Source organism: Triticum urartu, chromosome 6 (genome assembly GCF_003073215.2).
Source record: "Triticum urartu cultivar G1812 chromosome 6, Tu2.1, whole genome shotgun sequence".
NCBI lineage: Eukaryota > Viridiplantae > Streptophyta > Magnoliopsida > Poales > Poaceae > Triticum > Triticum urartu.
This window is the reverse complement of record NC_053027.1, coordinates 504,010,864-504,032,806: the sequence shown is the minus strand read 5'-3', so window position 1 is coordinate 504,032,806 and position 21,943 is coordinate 504,010,864.

The following is a 21,943-nucleotide window of genomic DNA, read 5'->3' as shown; positions in this document are numbered from 1 at the left end:
ATAGATATTGCAAGAGGCATAAGTACTTAGAAACTAAATTGTTGCAAGAAAAGCTAGATGAATGTGCTGAAAATTTAAATTATATTGGCCATACTTGTGAGCTTTGTAATGAACATGATCATTTCAATACCCAATGCAAATTGTTTCATGATCGTATCATGTCCAAAAATTGTGATGACTTGATTTCCCTTGCACATCATAATGAACTTAGTTTGCTTATGAGTTACGAAGAAATGAAACGTATAACTAATTATCTTCCAGAATTTGCCCGTTATAAACTTCTTGGATTTGATCTAGAGGAAATTTATATGTATTGTGCGGTGAATTGTATTGAAAATCCTTACATTGCCAACTACATAAAGAAAAGAAAACAAATAGAAGATGAAGAGAATACTAATGAAAGGGAAGAGACTTCCCAATATCCTCCTATTATTTCTTATGATGAATCAGGTAACGAGGAGGAGCCTCCTATTCAACCAATCTCATTAATAAGGAGCTCCAAAAAGAGGATTGAACCCACACATGATGTGGTGAAGAAGAAGAAAAGAAAAAGGAAGAGAGGTAAAAAGATATCTCTCACAAATAGTGCTGCTCCTATTACTATTGTGCCTCATGAAAATATGATTGTGGAAGATAAATATACTTCTGATGATCTTGAAAATCTTTTTGGCACTTGCTTGGAAGAATATGATAATTGCTATACTATTGGTGCTATCCATACTATTAATGATGAGAGTGATTATGCTTATGATATGAAAAGGCCCAATCTTGGGGATGCTATGTTTGATGAAGATGATGTTTTTGAGAATATATTTGCTGCAATTAATGTTTGTCCCAAGTTTGGGGAAGCTATGATTAATGAAGATGATATTTTTAGTCTCCCAAGTTTTGATATGCAAATTTATAATGATAATAACATGGCTCCTACTTATGATAATTATTGTGATGATACATATGCTATAAAAACTAGTGAGGATTATATTTATAAAACTTGTCATGATTATGATTACCCTTCTTCTAAACATTACTCTTTTAATGTGGAAACAATTTATAGTATTCGAGTCTCTTATGATACTCCCACTATTCCGAATGAGAAGAATTTTGCTTATGTGGAGAGTAGTAAATCTTCTATGCTTGTAGATCATGAAAAGAATGCTTTAGGTGCTGGTTATATTGTTGAATTCATTCATGATGCTACTGAAAATTACTATGAGGGAGGAACATATGCTTGTAGAAATTGCAATAATATCAAGTTTCCTCTCTATGTGCTTAAAGTTTTGAAGTTATGCTTGTTTTGCCTTCCTATGCTAGTTGATTATTGTTCCCATAAGTTGTTTGCTCACAAAATCCCTATGCATAGGAAGTGGGTTAGACTTAAATGTGCTAGTCATATTCTTCATGATGCTCTCTTTAGGTTTGAATTCTTATCTTTTATGTGAGCATCACTGAAATCATCATGCCTAGCTAGGGGCGTTAAACGATAGCACTTGTTGGGAGGCAACCAAATTTTATTCTTGTTCCTTGCTTTTTGTTCCTGTTTAGTAATTAATAATTCATCTAGCCTCTATTTATATATGGTTTTATGCTTTTAATTAGTGTTTGTGCCAAGTAGAACCTTTGGGAAGACTTGGGAGAAGTCTTGTTGATCATGCTGTAAAAAACAGAAACTTTAGTGCTCATGAGAATTGCGGCCATTTTTATTTGGAGAGTGTTATTTAGTTAATTCTTTTTGAAGATGATTAATAGATAAATTCCTCAGGTCCAGAAATTTATTTTACAATTTTATGAGTTCCAGAAGTATACGTTCGATCCAGATTACTACAGACTGTTCTGTTTTTGACAGATTCTGTTTTTCATGTGTTGTTTACTTATTTTGATGAATCTATGGCTAGTAAAATAGTTTATAAACCATAGATAAGTTGGAATACAGTAGGTTTAACACCAATATAAATAAATAATGAATTCATTACAATACCTTGAAGTGGTGATTTACTTTCTTATACTAACGGAGCTTACGAGTTTTCTGTTAAGTTTTGTGTTGTGAAGTTTTCAAGTTTTGGGTAAAGATTCGATGGACTATGGAATAAGGAGTGGCAAGAGCCTAATCTTGGGGATGACCAAGGCACCCCAAGGTAATATTAAATGACAACCAAAAGCCTAAGCTTGGGGATGCCCCGGAAGGCATCCCCTCTTTCGTCTTCGTTCATTGGTAACTTCACTTGGAGCTATATTTTTATTCGCCACATGATATGTGTTTTGCTTGGAGCGTCATTTTATTTTATTTAGTTTTGCTTGATGTTTGAATAAAATGCCAAGATATGAAATTATTAAATGTTAGAGAGTCTTCACATAGTTGCATAATTATTCGACTACTCATTGATCTTCACTTAAATCTTTCAGAGTAGTTTGTCATTTGCTCTAGTGCTTCACTTATATCTTTTAGAGCATGATGGTAGTTTTATTTTGAAGAAATAGATGAACTCTCATGCTTCACTTAGATTATTTTGAGAGTCTTAAATAGCATGGTAATTTTCTTAAAATCCTAATATGCTAGGTATTCAAGAATAATAAAATTCTCTTATGAGTGTGTTGAATACTATGAGAAGTTTGATACTTGATAATTCTTTTGAGATATGGAGATGGTGATATTAGAGTCATGCTAGTTGAGTAGTTGTGAATTTGAGAAATACTTGTGTTGAATATTGTGATTCCCGTAGCATGCACGTATGGTGAACCGTTATGTGATGAAGTCGGAGCATGATTTATTTATTGATTGTCTTCCTTATGAGTGGCGGTCGGGGACGAGCGATGGTCTTTTCCTACCAATCTATCCCCCTAGGAGCATGCACGTAATACTTTGCTTTGATAACTTGTAGATTTTTGCAATACGTATATGAGTTCTTTATGACTAATGTTGAGTCCATGGATTATACGCACTCTCACCCTTCCACCTTTGCTAGCCTCTCTAATACCGCACACCTTTCGCCGGTATCATACACCCACCATATACATTCCTCAAAACAGCCACCATACCTACCTATTATGGCATTTCCATAGCCATTCCGAGATATACTGCCATGCAATTTTCCATCGTTCCGTTTATGACACACTCCATCATTGTCATATTGCTTAGCATCATCATGTAGTTGACATCGTATTTGTGGCAAAGCCACCATTCATAATTCTTTCATACATGTCACTCATGCATCATTGCATATCCCGGTACACCGCCGGAGGCATTCATATAGAGTCATATTTTGTTCTAAGTATCCAGTTGTAATTGTTGAGTTGTAAGAAAAATAAAAGTGTGATGATCATCATTATTAGAGCATTGTCCCAGTGAGGAAAGGATGATGGAGACTATGATTCCCCCACAAGTCGGGATGAGACTCCGGACGAAAAATAAATAAAAGAGGACAAAGAAGCCCAAATAAAAAAAGAAAAGAGGCCATAAAAAAAGAGAAAAGGCCCAAATAAAAAAACATGAGAGAAAAAGAGAGAAGGGACAATGCTACTATCCTTTTACCACACTTGTGCTTCAAAGTAGCACCATGATCTTCATGATAGAGAGTCTCCTATGTTGTCACTTTCATATACTAGTAGGAATCTTTCATTATAGAACTTGACTTGTATATTCCAATGATGGGCTTCCTCAAATTGCCCTAGGTCTTCATGAGCAAGCAAGTTGGATGCACACCCACTTAGTTTCTTTTTGATCTTTCATACACTTATAGCTCTAGTGCATCCGTTGCATGGCAATCCCTACTCACTCACATTGATATCTATTGATGGGTCTCTCCATAGCCCATTGATACGCCTAGTTGATGTGAGATTATCTTCTCCCTTTTTGTCTTCTCCACAACCACCATTCTATTCCACCTATAGTGCTATATCCATGGCTCACACTCATATATTGCGTGAAGATTGAAAAAGTTCGAGAACATCAAAAGTATGAAACAATTGCTTGGCTTCTCATCGGGGTTGTGCATGATTTAAATATTTTGTGTGGTGAAGATGGAGCATAGCCAGACTATATGATTTTGTAGGGATAACTTTCTTTGGCCATGTTATTTTGAGAAGACATAATTGCTTAGTTAGTATGCTTGAAGTATTATTATTTTTATGTCAATATGAACTTTTGTCTTGAATCTTATGGATCTGAATATTCATACCACAATTAAGAAGAATTACATTGAAATTATTCCATGTAGCACTCCGCATCAAAAATTCTCTTTTTATCATTTACCTACTCGAGGACGAGCAGGAATTAAGCTTGGGGATGCTTGATACGTCTCCAACGTATCTATAATTTTTTATTGCTCCATGCTATATTATCTATTGTTTTGGACAATATTGGGCTTTATTATCCACTTTTATATTATTTTTGGGACTAACCTATTAACCGGAGGCCCAGCCCAGAATTGCTGTTTTTTTGCCTATTGTAGTGTTTCGAAGAAAAGGAGTATCAAACGGAGTCGAAACGGAATGAAACCAAATGGAGAAGTTATTTTTGGAAGGAAAGCTACCGGAAAAACTTGGAGTGCACGTCAGGAAAGGAACAAGGGAGCCACGAGGCAGGGGCGCGCCCACCCCCCTAGGGCGCGCCCTCCACCCTCGTGGGCCCCTCGTGGCTCCCCTGATGTATCTCTTTATCCCATATATACCCACGTACCCTAAAACTATCGGGGAGCACAATTGATCGGGAGTTCCGCCGCCAGAAGCCTCCGTAGCCACCGAAAACCAATCTAGACCCATTCCGGCACCCTACCGGAGGGGGAATCCCTCTCCGGTGGCCATCTTCATCATCCCGGTGCTCTCCATGACGAGGAGGGAGTAGTTCTCCCTCGGGGCTGAGGGTATGTACCAGTAGCTATGTGTGTGATCTCTCTCTCTCTCTCTCGTGTTCTTGAGGTGATACGATCTTGATGTATCGCGAGCTTTGCTATTATAGTTGGATCTTATGTTGTTTTCTCCCCCCTCTACTCTCTTCTAATGGATTGAGTTTCCCCTTTGAAGTTATCTTATCAGATTGAGTCTTTAAATATTTGAGAAAACTTGATGTATGTCTTGCCGTGCGTATCTGTGGTGACAATGGGATATCACGTGATTCACTTGATGTATGTTTTGGTGATCAACTTGCGGGTTCCTCCCATGAACCTATGCATAGGGATTGGCACACGTTTTCATCGTGATTCTCCAGTAGAAACTTTGGGGCACTCTTTGAGGTTCTATGTGTTGGTTGAATAGATGAATCTGAGATTGTGTGATGCATAACGTATAATTATACCCACGGATACTTGAGGTGACATTGGAGTATCTAGGTGACAATAGGGTTTTGGTTGATTTGTGTCTTAAGGTGTTATTCTAGTACGAACTCTAGGGTTGTTTGTGACACTTATAGGAATAGCCCAACGGATTGTTTGGAAAGAATAACTTTGAGGTGGTTTCGTACCCTACCATAATCTCTTCGTTTGTTCTCCGATATTAGTGACTTTGGAGTGACTCTTTGTTGCATGTTGAGGGATAGTTATGTGATCCAATTATGTTATTATTGTTGAGAGGACTAACACTAGCGAAGGTATGAACCCTAGGCCTTGTTTCAACGCATTGCAATACCGTTTACGCTCACTTTTATCATTAGTTACCTTGCTATTTTTATATTTTCAGATTACAAAAACTATTATCTACTATCCATATTGCACTTGTATTACCATCTCTTTGCCGAACTAGTGCACCTATACAATTTACCATTGTATTGGGTGTGTTGGGGACACAAGAGACTCTTTGTTATTTGGTTGCAGGATTGCTTGAGAGAGACCATCTTCATCCTACGCCTCCTACGGATTGATAAACCTTAGGTCATCCACTTGAGGGAAATTTGCTACTGTCCTACAAACCTCTGCACTTGGAGGCCCAACAACGTCTACAAGAAGAAGGTTGTGTAGTAGACATCAGCAAACACACGGCAAAAAGTATTACATCGAATAGATCTCCAAGAACATTGAGGAGAACTTTGTATTGAGAACCAAAGAGAGAGAAGAAGCCATCTAGCTAATAACTATGGACCCGAAGGTCTGTGGTAAACTACTCACACATCATCGGAGAGGCTATGGTGTTGATGTAGAAGCCTTCCATGATCGATTCCCCTTCCGGCAGATCACCGGAAAAGGCCCCAAGATGGGATCTCACGGGTACAGAAGGTTGCGGCGGTGGAAAAGTGGTTTTGTTGTTCCCCCTCATGTTTTTACAGTATAAGAGTATATATAGGCGAAAGAAGTACGTCGCTGGAGCTCCATGGGGCCCACGAGGGTGGGGGCGTGCCTACCCCCCTGGGCGCGCCCTCCTGCCTTGTGGCCGCCTCGCAGAGTTCCAGACTTCAACTCCAAGTCTTCTGGATTGTTTTTGTTCCAAGAAAGATCATCGCGAATGTTTCATTCCGTTTGTTATTCGTTTTCTGCAAAACACTGAAATAGGCAAAAAAAACTAAAACTGGCACTGGCCTTAGGTTAATAGGTTAGTCCCAAAATTAATATAAAAGAGCATATTAAAGCCCATTAAACATCCAAAACAGATAATATAATAGCATGGAACAATCAAAAATTATAGATACGTTGGAGATGTATTAGCAGGGTGCCGGAATGGGTCTAGATTGGTTTTCGGTGGCTACGGGGCCCTATGGCGGCGGAACTTCTGATCTAGGTTAACCCCGAAGGGTTTCGGAATATTTGGGAATTTATATTTCAAAGAGGGGGTGCGGGAGGGCACCGAGGTGGGCACAACCCACCTGGGCGCGCCAGGGCTGGGTGGTTGTGCTGTTGGGGAACGCAGTAATTTCAAAAAAAAATCCTATGCACACGGAAGATTCATCTAGGTGATGCATAGCAACGAGAGGGGAGAGTGTTGTCCACGTACCCTCGTAGACTGTAAGCGGAAGTGTTATGACAACGCGGTTGATATAGTCGTATGTCTTCATGATCCGACCGATCCTAGCACCGAAGGTTCGGCACCTCCGCGATCTGCACACGTTCAGCTCGGTGATGTCCCACGAACTCTATATCCAATTGAGTGTCGAGGGAGAGCTTCTTCAGCACGACGGCGTGATGACGGTGATGATGAAGTTAGCAACGCAGGGCTTCGCCTAAGCACTACGACAAATATGACCGAGGTAGAAATCTGTGGAGGGGGGCACTGCACACGACTAAGAGATCAACTTGTGTGTCTATGGGGTGCCCCCCTCCCCGTATATAAAGGAGTGGAGGAGGGAGGGCCGACCCTCTCTATGGTGCGCCTTAGGTGGAGTCCTACTCCCACCGGGAGTAGGATTTCCCCCTTTCCCTAGTTGGAGTAGGAGAGGAAGGAAGGAGGAAAGAGGAAGAAGGAAAGGGGCGCCCCCCCCTTCCCTAGTCCCATTCGGACACAAGGGGGAGGGGGTGCGCGGCCTGCCCTAGCTTCGCCTCTCTCTTTTCACTATGGCCCAATAAGGCACATATACTCCCCGAGGGGTTCCGGTAACCCCCAGTACTCGAGTAAATGCCCGATCTCACCCGGAACTATTCCGATGTCCAAACATAGGCTTCCAATATATCAATATTTATGTCTCGACCATTTAAAGACTCCTCGTCATGCCCGTGGTCACATCCAGGACTCCGAACAACCTTCGGTACATCAAAACACATAAACTGATAATCCCGATCGTCACCGAACGTTAAGCGTGCGGACCCTACGGGTTCGAGAACTATGTAGACATGACTGAGACTCATCTCCGGTCAATAACCAATAGCGGAACCTAGATGCTCATATTGTTTCCTACATATTCTACGAAGATCTTTATCGGCCAAACGGCATAACAACATACGTTGTTCCCTTTGTCATCGGTATGTTACTTGCCCGAGATTCGATCGTCGGTATCTCAATACCTAGTTCAATCTCGTTACCGGCAAGTCTTTACTCGTTCTGTAATGCAACATCCCGTAACTAACTCATTAGTCACATTGCTTGCAAGGCTTATAGTGATGTGCATTAACGAGAGGGCCCAGAGACACCTCTCCGATACACGGAGTAACAAATCCTAATCTCAATCTATGCCAACTCAACAAACACCATCGGAGACACTTGTAGAGCATATTTATAGTCACCCAGTTACGTTGTGACGTTTGATAGCACACTAAGTGTTCCTCCGGTATTCCGGAGTTGCATAATCTCATAGTCATAGGAACATGTATAAGTTATGGAGAAAGCAATAGCAATAAACTAAAGATCATAGTGCTAAGCTAACGGGTGGGTCAAGTCAATCACATCATTCTCTAATGATGTGATCCCGTTCATCAAATGACTACTCATGTCTATGGCTAGGAAACTTAACCATCTTTGATTAACGAGCTAGTCAAGTAGAGGCATACTAGTGACACTCTGTTTGTCTATGTATTCACACATGTACTAAGTTTCCGGTTAATACAATTCTAGCATGAATAATAAACATTCAACATGATATAAGGAAATATAAATAACAACTTTATTATTGCCTCTAGGGCATATTTCCTTCATGTTCCCCCCTCGGGGCACCCCGCAAGTGCAGCTCTGGCCCATTGGGTTCCTTCTGGTCCCAAAAAAATCTCTGTAAAGTTTCGCGGTGTTTGGACTCCATTTGATATTGATTTTCTGTGATGTAAAAAACAAGCAAAAAACAACAACTGGCACTGGGCACTGGGTCAATAGGTTATTCCAAAAAAATGATATAAAGTTGCTATAAAATGATTGTAAAGCACCCAAGAATGATAAAATAACAGCATGAATACTTCATAAATTATAGATACGTTGGAGACGTATTAGTGGTTGAATAATAGGTGCAGAAATTAAGGCTTTCTTGAGTGTTTCAAAGGCTTCTGAACAATCATCATCAAAAACAAAAGGGATATCCTTTCGCAAAAGATTTGTAAGAGGCCTAGAAATTTTAGAAAAGTATTTAATAAATCTCCTATAGAAACCAACATGACCTAAGAAACTACGAATACATTTTATATCTTTAGGATATGGCATTTTCTCAATTGCATCAACCTTAGCTTGGTCCACTTCAATACCTCTTTCAGAAATTTTATGACCCAAGACAATGCCTTCATTAACCATAAAGTGGCACTTCTCCCAATTCAAGACAAGATTTTTTGTTCACATCTCTGCAAAACTCGATCAAGATTGCTTAAACAATCATCAAAAGATTTCCCATAAATAGAGAAGTCATCCATGAAAAACTCAACAATCTTTTCACAAAAGTCAGAGAATATAGCAGTCATACATCTTTGAAAGGTAGCGGGTGCATTACATAAACCAAAAGGCATACATCTATTAGCATAAGTTCCAAAGGGACAAGTAAAAGTGGTCTTTTCTTGATGAGGGCGGAGAAACAAGTATTTGTGAAAAACCAGAATATCCACCAAGGAAGCAAAAGTGTGTGTGCTTAGATAATCTTTCAAACATTTGACCAATAAAAGGCAGAGGGTAATGATCTTTTCTGGTGGCTTTATTTAATTTTCTAAAATCAGTTACCATTCTATAGCCGGTAACAATTCTTTGTGGAATAAGTTCATTCTTATCATTAGGAGCAACAGTAATACCTCCTTTCTTAGGGACACAATGAACATGACTTACCCATCTACTATCAGCTATAGGATAGATTATACCTGCTTCCAGAAGCTTTAATATTTCCGTTCTTACCACTTCTTTCATCTTCAGATTTAACCGACGTTGGTGATCAACAACGGGTTTAGCATCATGTTCCATATTAATTTTGTGCTGACATAGAGTGGGACTAATGCCCTTTAAATCATAAAGAGTATATCCAATAGCAGCCCGATGCTTCCTTAGAACTTTCAATAATCTTTCTTCTTCATGTTCTGAAAGGTTAGCACTGATAATAACAGGATATATCTTCTTTTCATCATGATAAGCATATTTCAAAGTGTTTGGCAATTGTTTTAATTCAAACGCGGGATCACCTTTAGGTGGAGGAGGACCTCCTAGAGTTTCAATAGGCAAATTGTGTTTAAGTAGAGGACGTTGTTCAAAGAAAATCTTATCTATTTCATTACTTTCATGCATATGCAAATCATTTTCATGTACTAGCAAATATTGTTCTAAAGGATCAGTAGGTGGTACAACAATAGAATCAAGACCAATTAATTCATCCTTACTAGGAAAAATTAAACTCATGAGACTCATCACCAAAACTAACACCGACAGTTTGTTTCTTGCAATCTATCTTAGCATTAACAGTGTTCAAGAAAGGTCTACCAAAGATAATGGGACAAAAGTCGTCTTGTGGGGAACCAAGAACAAGAAAATCAGTAGGGTATTTTATTTACCCACACAAGACTTCAACATCTCTAACAATCCCAGTTGGTGATATAGTGTCTCTATTAGCAAGTTTAATAGTAACATCTATGTCTTCTATCTCTGCGGGTGCTATGTCTTTCATATTTTGTTGATATAAGGTGTAAGGAATAGCACTCACACTAGCACCTATGTCACATAAACCATGATAATAGTGATCTCCTATTTTAACTGAGACAACGGGCATGCCAACAACAGGTCTATGTTTATCCTTTTTATCAGGTTTGGCAATTCTAGTAGCTTCTTCACAGAAGTAAATAACATGCCCCTCCATATCTTCTTCCAAGAGATCTTTAACCATAGAAATACTAGGTTCTACTTTAATTTGTTCATCAGGTTTAGGTGTTTTAATATAGCTTTTGTTAACCATAGTTGAAACTTTAGCATGTTCCTTCATCCTAACAGGGAAAGGTGGTTTCTCAATATAAGCAGTAAGAACAACTGGATCAACATTATAAAGTATAGTTTCTTTTTTAATTGGTATTAGTTCTTTAATTTTTTATTTAATAGGTGGGTGATATTTAAACCACTTCTCTTTAGGGAGATCAACATGAGTAGCAAATGATTCACAAAAGGAGGCTAGTATCTCGGAGTCAAGTCCATATTTAGTGCTAGACTTTTGAAAAGAATCGGTATCCATAAAATATTTAACACAATCATATTTAATTTTGATACCTGACTCTTTACCCTCGTCGAGTTCCCAATCTTCAGAGTTGTGTTTAATTCTTTCCAAAAGATCCCACTGGAATTCAATAGTGTTCTTTATAAAAGAACCAACACAAGAAGTATCAAGCATGGTTTGATCATTACGAGAAAACCAAGCATAAAAATTCTGGATAATGATTTCTCTTGAGATCTCATGATTGGGGCATGAATATAACATTGACTTAAGCCTCCCCCAAGCTAGAGAGATACTTTATCCTTCACGAGGCCAAAACTATATATATAATTCCGATCACGATGAACTAGATGCATAGGATAATTTTTTTGGTGGAACTCCAACTTCAATCAATTCCAATTCCAAGATCCAATATCATTGCATAGCCTATACCATGCCAATGCTTTTCCATTCAAAGATGAAGGGAAAACCTTCTTCATAACTTGATCTCTGGGTGAACCTGCAAGCTTGAATAATCCTCAAATTTGTTCTACATATATCAAATGCATATCGGGATGTTCGGTTCCATCTCCTGCATAAGGATTAGCTAGCAGTTGTTCTATCATACCTGAGGGAATATCATATTCAATATTTTCAGTAGGTGCAGTAGGTTGAGTGGTAGCTAATTGTGGTTCCGGTTGAGGTGAAGATACCCCGAACAAACCCCTCAAAGGATTGTTTTCCATAGTAACAAGTGACAATAAATTTCAACACGCTATACAAATGTTTCATTACCAAATTCCACTTACCAAAGGTGCTTCACTCCCCGGCAACGGCGCCAGAAAATAACCTTGATGACCCACAAGTATAGGGGATCAATTGTAGCTCTTTTCGATAAGTAAGAGTGTCGAACCCAACGAGGAGCAAAAGGAAATTACAAGTGGTTTTCAGCAAGGTAATGTCTGCAGGTGCTAAAATTGTAAGTAGCAGTGTAGTTTGATAAGAAGATAATTTGTAACGAGCAAGTACCGATAGTAGTAGAAAAAATGCAGCAAGGTAGCCCAATCCTTTTGAGGCAAAGGACATGCCAAAACGGTCTCTTATGATAAGCAAAGTGTTCTTGAGGATACACGGGAATTTCATCTAGTCACTTTCATCATATTTGTTCGATTTGTTTTCGCTACTTTGTGGACCGGTGCTTAGGTGCTGTTCTTACTTGAACAAACCCCCTACTTATGATTAACCCTCCCGCAAGCATCCGCAACTATGAGAAAAGTTTTAAGAATAAATTCTAACCATAGCATTAAACTTTTGGATCCAATCGGTCCCTTACGGAATAGCGCATAAACTGGGGTTTAAGATTTTGTCACTCTTGCAACCCATCATCTAATTGCTACTCCACAATGCATTCCCTTAGGACCAAATATGGTGAAGTGTCATGTAGTCGACGTTCACATGACACCACTAAGGGAATCACAACATACATACTATAAAAATATCGAACACATATCAAGTTCACATGATTACTTGCAACATGATTTCTCCCGTGATCTCAATAACAAAAGTAACTACTCACAAATTATAATCATGCTCAAGATCAGAGGGGTATTAAATAGCATATTGGATCCGAGCATATAATCTTCCACTAAATAAACCATATAGTAATAAACTACAATATGTAATCAACACTACTAGTCACCCACAAGCACCAATCTATAGTTCCGGTAACAAGACTGAACACAAGAGATGAATTAGGGTTTGAGATGAGATGGTGCTATTGAAGATGTTGATGGAGATTTCCCTCCCCAAGATGGGAGAGTTGTTGGTGATGATGATGACAATGATTTCCCCCTTCGGGAGGGAAGTTCCCCCGGCGGAATCACTCCGCCGGAGGGCAAAAGTGCTCCTGCCCAAGTTCCACCTCGAGACGGTGGCACTCCATCCCGAAAGTCCTCTCTCTATTTTTCTAGGTCAAAATGACCTATATACCAGAAGATGGGCACCGGAGGTGGGTGATACGTCTCCAACGTATCTATAATTTTTGATTGTTCCATGCTATTATATTATCTGTTTTGGATGTTTAATGGGCTTTAATATACCTTTTTATATTATTTTTGGGACTAACCTACTAACCAAAGGCCCAGTGCAGTTTGCTGTTTTTTTTGCCTATTTCAGTGTTTCGCAGAAAAGGAATACCAAATGGAATCCAAACGGAATGAAACCTCCAGGACGGTTATTTTTGGAACAAACATGATCCAGGAGACTTGGAGTGGACGTCAAGAAAGAAGCGAGGAGGCCATGAGGCAGGAGGGCGCGCCCCCACCCTCGTGGGCCCCATGCAGCTCCACTGACCTACTTCTTCCTCCTATATGTATCCATATACCCCGAAAACATCCAGGAGCACCACGAAACCCTATTTACACCACCGCAACCTTCTGTACCCGTGAGATCACATCCTGGGGCCTTTTCCGGCGCTCCGCCGAAGGGGGAATCGATCACGGAGGGCTTCTACATCAACACCATAGCCTCTCCGATGATGTGTGAGTAGTTTACCAAAGACCTTCGGGGCCATAGTTATTAGCTAGATGGCTTCTTCTCTCTCTTTGGATCTCAATACAAAGTTCTCCTCGATTCTCTTGGAGATCTATTCGATGTAATCCTTTTTGCGATGTGTTTTGTCGAGATCTGATGAATTGTGGGTTTAGGATCAAGATTATCTATGAACAATATTTGATTCTTCTCTGAATTATTTTATGCATGATTTAATATCTTTGCAAGTCTCTTCGAATTATCAGTTTGGTTTGGCCTACTAGATTGATCTTTCTTGCAATGGGAGAAGTGCTTAGCTTTGGGTTCAATCTTGCGGTGTCCTTTCCTAGTGACAGCAGGGGCTGCAAGGCATGTATTATATTTTTGCCATCGAGGATAAAAAGGGTGGGGTTTATATCATATTTCTTGAGTTTGTCCCTCTACATCATGTCATCTTGCCTAATGCGTTACTCTGTTCTTATGAACTTAATACTCTAGATGCATGCTGGATAGCGGTCGATGTGTGGAGTAATAGTAGTAGATGCAGAATCATTTCGATCTACTTGTCGCGGACGTGATGCCTACATACATGATCATGCCTAGATATTCTCATAACTATGCACTTTTCTATCAATTGCTCGATAGTAATTTGTTCACCCACCATAGAATTTGCTATCTTGAGAGAAGCCACTAGTGAAACCTATGGCCCCCGGGTCTATCTTCCATCATATTATTTTCATATCTACTTGCTATTTTTATCGTTGTTTATTTTACAATCTTTATTTTCCAATCTATACCACAAAAATACCAAAAATATTTATCTTATTATCTCTATCAGATCTCACTTTCGTAAGTGACCGTGAAGGGATTGACAACCCCTTTATCGCGTTGGTTGTGAGGTTCTTGTTTGTTTGTGCAGGTACTAGGCGACTTGCGTGCTACCTCCTACTGGATTGATACCTTGGTTCTCAAAACGGAGGGAAATACTTACGCTACTTTGCTGCATCACCCTTTCCTCTTCAAGGGAAAACCAACGCATGCTCAAGAGGTAGCAAGAAGGATTTCTGGCGCCGTTGCCGGGGAGGTTGCACCAAGTCAATTCAAGATTTGATCTCTCAGCAACTAGCCATCTCTGGCGCCATCTACGCACAAGTCAGGACATACCAAGTACCCATCACAAACTCTTATCCCTCGCATTACATCATTTGCCATTTGCCTCTCGTTTTCCTCTCCCCCACTTCACCTTTGTCGTTTTATTCAGCCCTTCTTCCGTTCGATCTTTTGTTTGCTTGTGTTACCTTGTACCTTATTTTTGCTTGCATCTTCGCTTGCTAAAATTTTATGGATCCTCATCCACTTGCTAATTTCTTTAAGAGATCCAATTATGATGAACCTATTGCTAGTGAGTTGAGTGCACTAGATTATCTTTATGAGGTTTTGCTTGAAATTCATGAATCTAAAAATTGTGATGAATTACTTTATGAAGCGATTCACGATAGATCTTTGAATAAAAAGCATGATTGTAATGATTTTATTATAAATTCTATTTATGTAAATTGTGCTAATAATATGCAAAACCCTAAGATTGGGGATGCTAATTTTGCTATGTCTACTACTTGTTGCAATGATCATGATTGGGGTGATTCTTCTTATGATCTTGAAAATTTATTTAAGCCCCATGATGAATATGAGATTGATAATAATGTTTGTAATAATATTGAAAGTGGGTTTAGAATAGTGTCAACTTTATATGCCACATATTTGGAGAATGTTCAATCTTATGAAGTTTTTGATAAAAGTGGGTTTGGAGAGGTCATGACTTTAGTTAATGTTAATCCCACTATTTTGGAAGAGTGTCAACTTTGCATATATGTGGATATTGTTAAGACTATGTTTTTTGATATCTATATTGTTGAATTTGCTTATGATCCTACATGTAATTATTATGAGAGAGGAAAATATAGTTGTAGAAATTTTCGTGTCACTAAATTACCTCTCGTTATGTTGAGATTGCTATTGTTTCTTTCTCCTTCCTTGCATATGCTAGTTTTTGCTTGTATTGATAATTTGTTTTCTTATATAATGCCTATGAATAGGAAGTATGTTAGACTTAGATGTGATTTCCATATGCTTCATGATGCTCCCTTCGTGTTTTAATTGCTACCTTTCATGTGAGCATCATTAAAATTTTAGATGCCTAGCTAGGGGCGTTAAACGATAGCGCTTGTTGGGAGGCAACCCAATTTTATTTTTGTTTATAGCTTTTTTCCTGTTTAGTAATAAATAATTCATCTAGCTTCTGTTTAGATGTGGTTTTATGTTTTTAATTAGTGTTTGTGCCAAGTAGAACCTTTGGGAAGACTTGGGGGAAGTCTTTGCGATCTTGCTATAAAAAAACAGAAACTTTAGCGCTCATGAGATTAGCTGCCCTTTTTTACTGGAGGGTACGATTAGGTTGATTCTTTTTGAAGATGATTAATAGACAAATTCATCACGTCAAAAAATTTATTTCAGAATTTTTGGGGTTACAGAAGTATTCGAAACCTACAGATTACTACAGACTGTTCTGTTTTTGACAGATTCTGTTTTTCGTGTGTTGTTTGCTTATTTTGATGAATCTATGGCTAGTATCGGGGGGTATGAACCATATATAAGTTGGAATAAAGTAGGTTTAACACCAATATAAATAAATAATGAGTTCATACAGTACCTTGAAGTGGTGGTTTGTTTTCTTATACTAACGGAGCTCATGAGATTTTCTATTGAGTTTTGTGTTGTGAAGTTTTCAAGTTTTGGGTAAAGATTTGATGGATTTTGGAATAAGGAGTGGAAAGAGCCTAAGCTTGGGGATGCCCAAGACACCCCAAGGTAGAATTCAAGGACAACCAAAAGCCTAAGCTTGGGGATGCCTCGGAAGGCATCCCCTCTTTCATCTTCGTCCATCGGTAACTTCACTTGAGGCTATATTTTTATTCACCACATGATATGTGTTTTTCTTGGAGCATCTTGTATGATTTGAGTCTTTGATTTTTAGTTTACCACAATCATCCTTGCTGTACACACCTTTTGGAGAGACATACATGAATCGGGATTTATTAGAATACTCTATGTGCTTCACTTATATTTTTTGAGCTAGATAATTTTGCTCTAGTGCTTCACTTATATCTTTAAGACCACGGTGGTGGTTTTATTTTATAGAAATTATTGATATATCATGATTCACTTATATTATTTTGAGAATCTTTTAGAACAGCATGGTAATTTTTTTGCCTATAAAATTAGTCCTAATATGACAGGCATCCAAGATGGGTATAATAAAAAGTATCATAAAAAGTGCATTGAATACTATGAGAAGTTTGATACTTGATAATTGTTTTGAGATATGAAGATGGTGATATTAGAGTCATGCTAGTTGAGTAGTTGTGAATTTGAGAAATACTTTTTCTAAAGTTTGTGATTCCCGTAGCATGCACGTATGGTGAACCATTATGTGATGAAGTCGGAGCATGATCTATTTATTGATTGTCTTCCTTATGAGTGGTGGTCAGGGACGAGCGATGGTCTTTTCCTACCAATCTATCCCCCTAGGAGCATGCGCGTAGTACTTTGTTTCAATAACTAATTGATTTTTGCAATAAGCATGTGAGTTCTTTATGACTAATGTTGAGTCCATGGATTATACACACTCTCACCCTTCCACCATTGCTAGCCTCTCTAATACCGTGCACCTTTCGCCAGTATCATACACCCACCATATACCTTCCTCAAAACAGCCACTATACCTACCTATTGTGGCATTTCCATAGCCATTCCGAGATATATTGCCATGCAACTTACCACCATTCTGTTTATTATGACACGTTTCATCATTGTCATATTGCTTTGCATGATCATGCAGTTGACATCGTATTTGTGGCAAAGCCACCTTTATAATTCTTTCATACATGTCACTCTTGATTCATTGCATATCCCGGTACACCGTCGGAGGCATTCACATAGAGTCATATTTTTTTTCAAGTATCGACTTGTAATTTTTGAGTTGTAAGTAAATAAAAGTGTGATGATTATCATTATTAGAGCATTGTCCCAAGTGAGGAAAGGTTGATGGAGACTATGATTCGCCCACAAGTCGGGATGAGACTCCGGACGAAAAATAAAAAAAGGAGAAAAAAAAGAGGCCATAAAAAGATAAAATGCCCAAATAAAAAAAGAAAAAAATGAGAGAAAAAGAGAGAAGGGACAATGTTACTATGCTTTTACCACAATTTTGCTTCAAAGTAGCACCATGATCTTCATGATGGAGAGTCTCCTATGTTGTCACTTTCATATACTAGTGGGAATTTTACATTATAGAACTTGGCTTGTATATTCCAATGATGGGCTTCCTCAAAATGCCCTAGGTATTCGTGAGCAAGCGAGTTGGATGCACACTCACTTAGTTTCTTTTGTTGAGCTTTCATACACTTATAGCTCTAGTGCATCCGTTGCATGGCAATCCCTACTCACTCACATTGATATCTATTGATGGGCATCTCCATAGCCCATTGATACGCCTAGTTGATGTGAGACTATCTTCTCATTTTTTTGTCTTCTCCACAACCACCATTCTATTCCACATATAGTGTTATGTCCATGGCTCACGCTCATATATTGCGTGAAGATTGAAGAAGTTTGAGAAAATCAAAAGTCTGAAACAATTGCTTGGCTTGTCATCGGGGTTGTGCATGATTAAATACTTTGTGTGATGAAGATAGAGCATAGCCAGACTATATGATTTTGTAGGGATAACTTTCTTTGGCCATGTTATTTTGAGAAGACATGATTGCTTTGTTAGTAAACTTGAAGTATTGTTATTTTTATGTTAATATTAAACTTTTATCTTGAATCTTACGGATCTGAACATTCATGCCACAATAAAGAAAATTACATTGAGAATTGTGCTAGGTAGCATTCCACATCAAAAATTCTATTTTTATCATTTACCTACTCGAGGACGAGCAGGAATTAAGCTTAGGGATGCTTGATATGTCTCCAACGTATCTATAATTTTTGATTGTTCCATGCTATTATATTATCTATTTTGGATGTTTAATGAGCTTTAATATACCTTTTTATATTATTTTTGGGACTAACCTACTAACCAAAGGCCCAATGCAATTTGTTGTTTTTTTGCCTATTTTAGTGTTTCGCAGAAAAGGAATACCAAACGGAATGAAACCTTCGGGAGAGTTATTTTTGGAACAAACGTGATCCAGGAGACTTGGAGTGGACGTCCAGAAAGAAGCAAGGAGGCCACGAGGCAGGAGGGCGCGCCCCCACCCTCGTGGGCCCCTCGCAGCTCCACCGACCTATTTCTTCCTCCTATATATATATCCATATACCCCGAAAACATTCAGGAGCACCACGAACCCTATTTCCACCGCCGCAAACTTCTGTACCCGTGAGACACCATCTTCGGGCCTTTTTCGGCGCTCTGCCGAAGGGGAAATCGATCATGGAGGGCTTCTACATCAACACCATAGCCTCTCCAATTATGTGTGAGTAGTTTACCTCAGACCTTTGGGTCCATAGTTAGTAGCTAGATGGCTTCTTCTCTCTCTTTGGATCTCAATACAAAGTTCTCCTCGATTCTCTTGGAGATCGATTCGATGTAATCCTTTTTGCCGTGTGTTTGTCGAGATCCAATGAATTGTGGGTTTATGATCAAGATTATCTATGAACAATATTTGATTATTCTCTGAATTCTTTTATGCATGATTTAATATCTTTGCAAGTCTCTTTGAATTATCAGTTTGGTTTGGCCTACTATATTGATCTTTCTTGCAATGGGAGAAGTGCTTAGCTTTGGGTTCAATCTTGCGGTGTCCTTTCCCAGTGACAGTAGGGGCAGCAAGGCACGTATTGTATTGTTGCCATCGAGGATAAAAAGATGGGGTTCATATCATATTGCTTGAGTTTATCCTTCTACATCATGTCATCTTGCCTAATGCGTTACTCTATTCTTATGAACTTAATACTCTAGATGCATGCTGGATAGCAGTCCATGTGTGGAGTAATAGTAGTAGATGCAGAATCATTTCGGTCTACTTATCGCGGACGTGATGCCTATATACATGATCATGCCTAGATATTCTCATAACTATGCGCTTTTCTATCAATTGCTCGAAAGTAATTTGTTCACCCACCGTAGAATTTGCTATCTTGAGAGAAGCCACTAGTGAAACCTATGGGCCCCGGGTCTATCTTCCATTATATTATTTTCATATCTACTTGCTATTTTTATCATTGTTTATTTTGCAATCTTTATTTTCCAATCTATACCACAAAAATACCAAAAATATTCATCTTACTATCTCTATCAGATCTCACTTTCTTAAGTGGCCGTGAAGGGATTGACAACCCCTTTATCGCGTTAGTTGTGAGGTTCTTGTTTGTTTGTGCAGGTACTAGGCGACTTGCGTGCTACCTCCTATTGGATTGATACCTTGGTTCTCAAAACTGAGGGAAATACTTACGCTACTTTGCTGCATCACCCTTTCCTCTTCAAGGGAAAACCAACGCATGCTCAAGAGGTAGCAGTGGGCCTAGGTGAGCACAACCCACCAGGGCATGCCTTGGCTCCCTGGCACGCCCAGGTGGGTTGTGGCCACCTGGTGGGCCCCCTCTGGTAGTTATTTGCTCCAATAATTCTTAAATATTCCATAAAAATCACCGTGAAGTTTCAGCTTGTTTGGAGTTGTGCAGAATAGGTAGCCTGATGTAGCTTTTCCAGTTCTAGATTTCCAGCTGCCGGAATTCTCCCTCTTTGTGTATACCTTGCATATTATGAGAGAAAATGCATTATAATTACTCCAAAAAGCATTATTATGGATTAAAACATTATAAATAACAGTAAGAAAACATGATGCAAAATGGACATATCACTTAGAACCGGAACTTAAAAATGTTTTGAATGCCACAGAGCATATAAGATGTCCCAAGAGTTGAAATTGGTATTTTAGACTCATGCCCATGTCGAGAGGTATGAGACCTCTACAAGTACTTTGCCTACAAGATGGAGGAGAATGGCTCAGCCAGTGAGCATGTACTCAGAATGTCTGGGTACTACAATCACTTGAATCAAGTGGGAGTTAATCTTCCAGATAAGATAGTGATTGAAAGAATTCTCTAGTCACTATCACCAAGTTACTAGAACTTTATGATGAACTATAATATGCAAGGGATGATGAAAATGATTCCCAAGATCTTTGCGATGCTGAAATTGATGAAGGTAGAAATCAAGAAAGAGCATCAAATGCTGATGGTTGTCAAGCCACTAGTTTCAAGAAAAGGCCAAGGGAAAGAAAGGGAACTTCAAGAAGAATGACAAACAAGTTTTCACTCCCATGAAGAATCCCAAAACTGGACCTAAGCCTGAAACTAAGTGCTTATACTATAAAGGGAATGGTCACTAGAAGCGGAACTTCCCCAAATACTTGGCGGATAAGAAGGATGGCAAAGTGAACAAAGGTATATTTGATATACAGATTTTTGATGTGTACCTTACTAGTGTTCATAGTATCCCATGGGTATTTGATACCGGTTCAGTTGCTAAGATTAGTAACTCGAAACAGGAGTTGCAGAATGAACATAGACTGGTTAAAGGTGAGGTGACGATGTGTGTTGGAATGATTCCAAGGTTGATACGATCACCATCGCACACTCCCTCTACCTTCGGGATTAGTGTTGAACCTAAATAAATGTTATTTGGTGTTTGCGTTGAGCATGAATATGATTAGATCATATATATTGCAATATAGTTATTCATTCAAGTCAGAGAATAATTGTTGTTCTGTTTACATGAATAAAACCTTCTATGGTCATACACCTAGTGTGAATGGTTTATTGAATCTCAATCGTGGTGATACACATATTGATAATATTGATGCCAAGAGATGCAAAGTTGATAATGATAGTGCAACATATTTGTGGCACTGCCGTTTAGGTCATATTGGTGTAAAGCGCATGAAGATACTCCATGCGGATGGACTTTTGGAATCACTTGATTATGGAATCATTTGATGCTTGCGAACCATGCCTCATGGGCAAGATGACTAAAACTTTGTTCTCCGAAACAATGGAGTGAGCCACTGACTTACTGGAAATAATACATACAGATGTATGCGGTCCGATGAGTGTTGAGGCTCGCGGCGGGTATCGTTATTTTTGGACCTTCACAGATGATTTAAGCAGATATGGGTATATCTACTTAATGAAACACAAGTCTGAAACATTTGAAAAGTTCAAAGAATTTTAGTGTGAAGTGGAAAATCATCATAAAAAGAAAATAAAGTTTCTATGATCTAATCGCGGAGGTGAATATTTGAGTTACGAGTTTGGTCTTCATTTAAAACAATGTGGAATAGTTTCGCAACTCATGCCACCTGGAACACC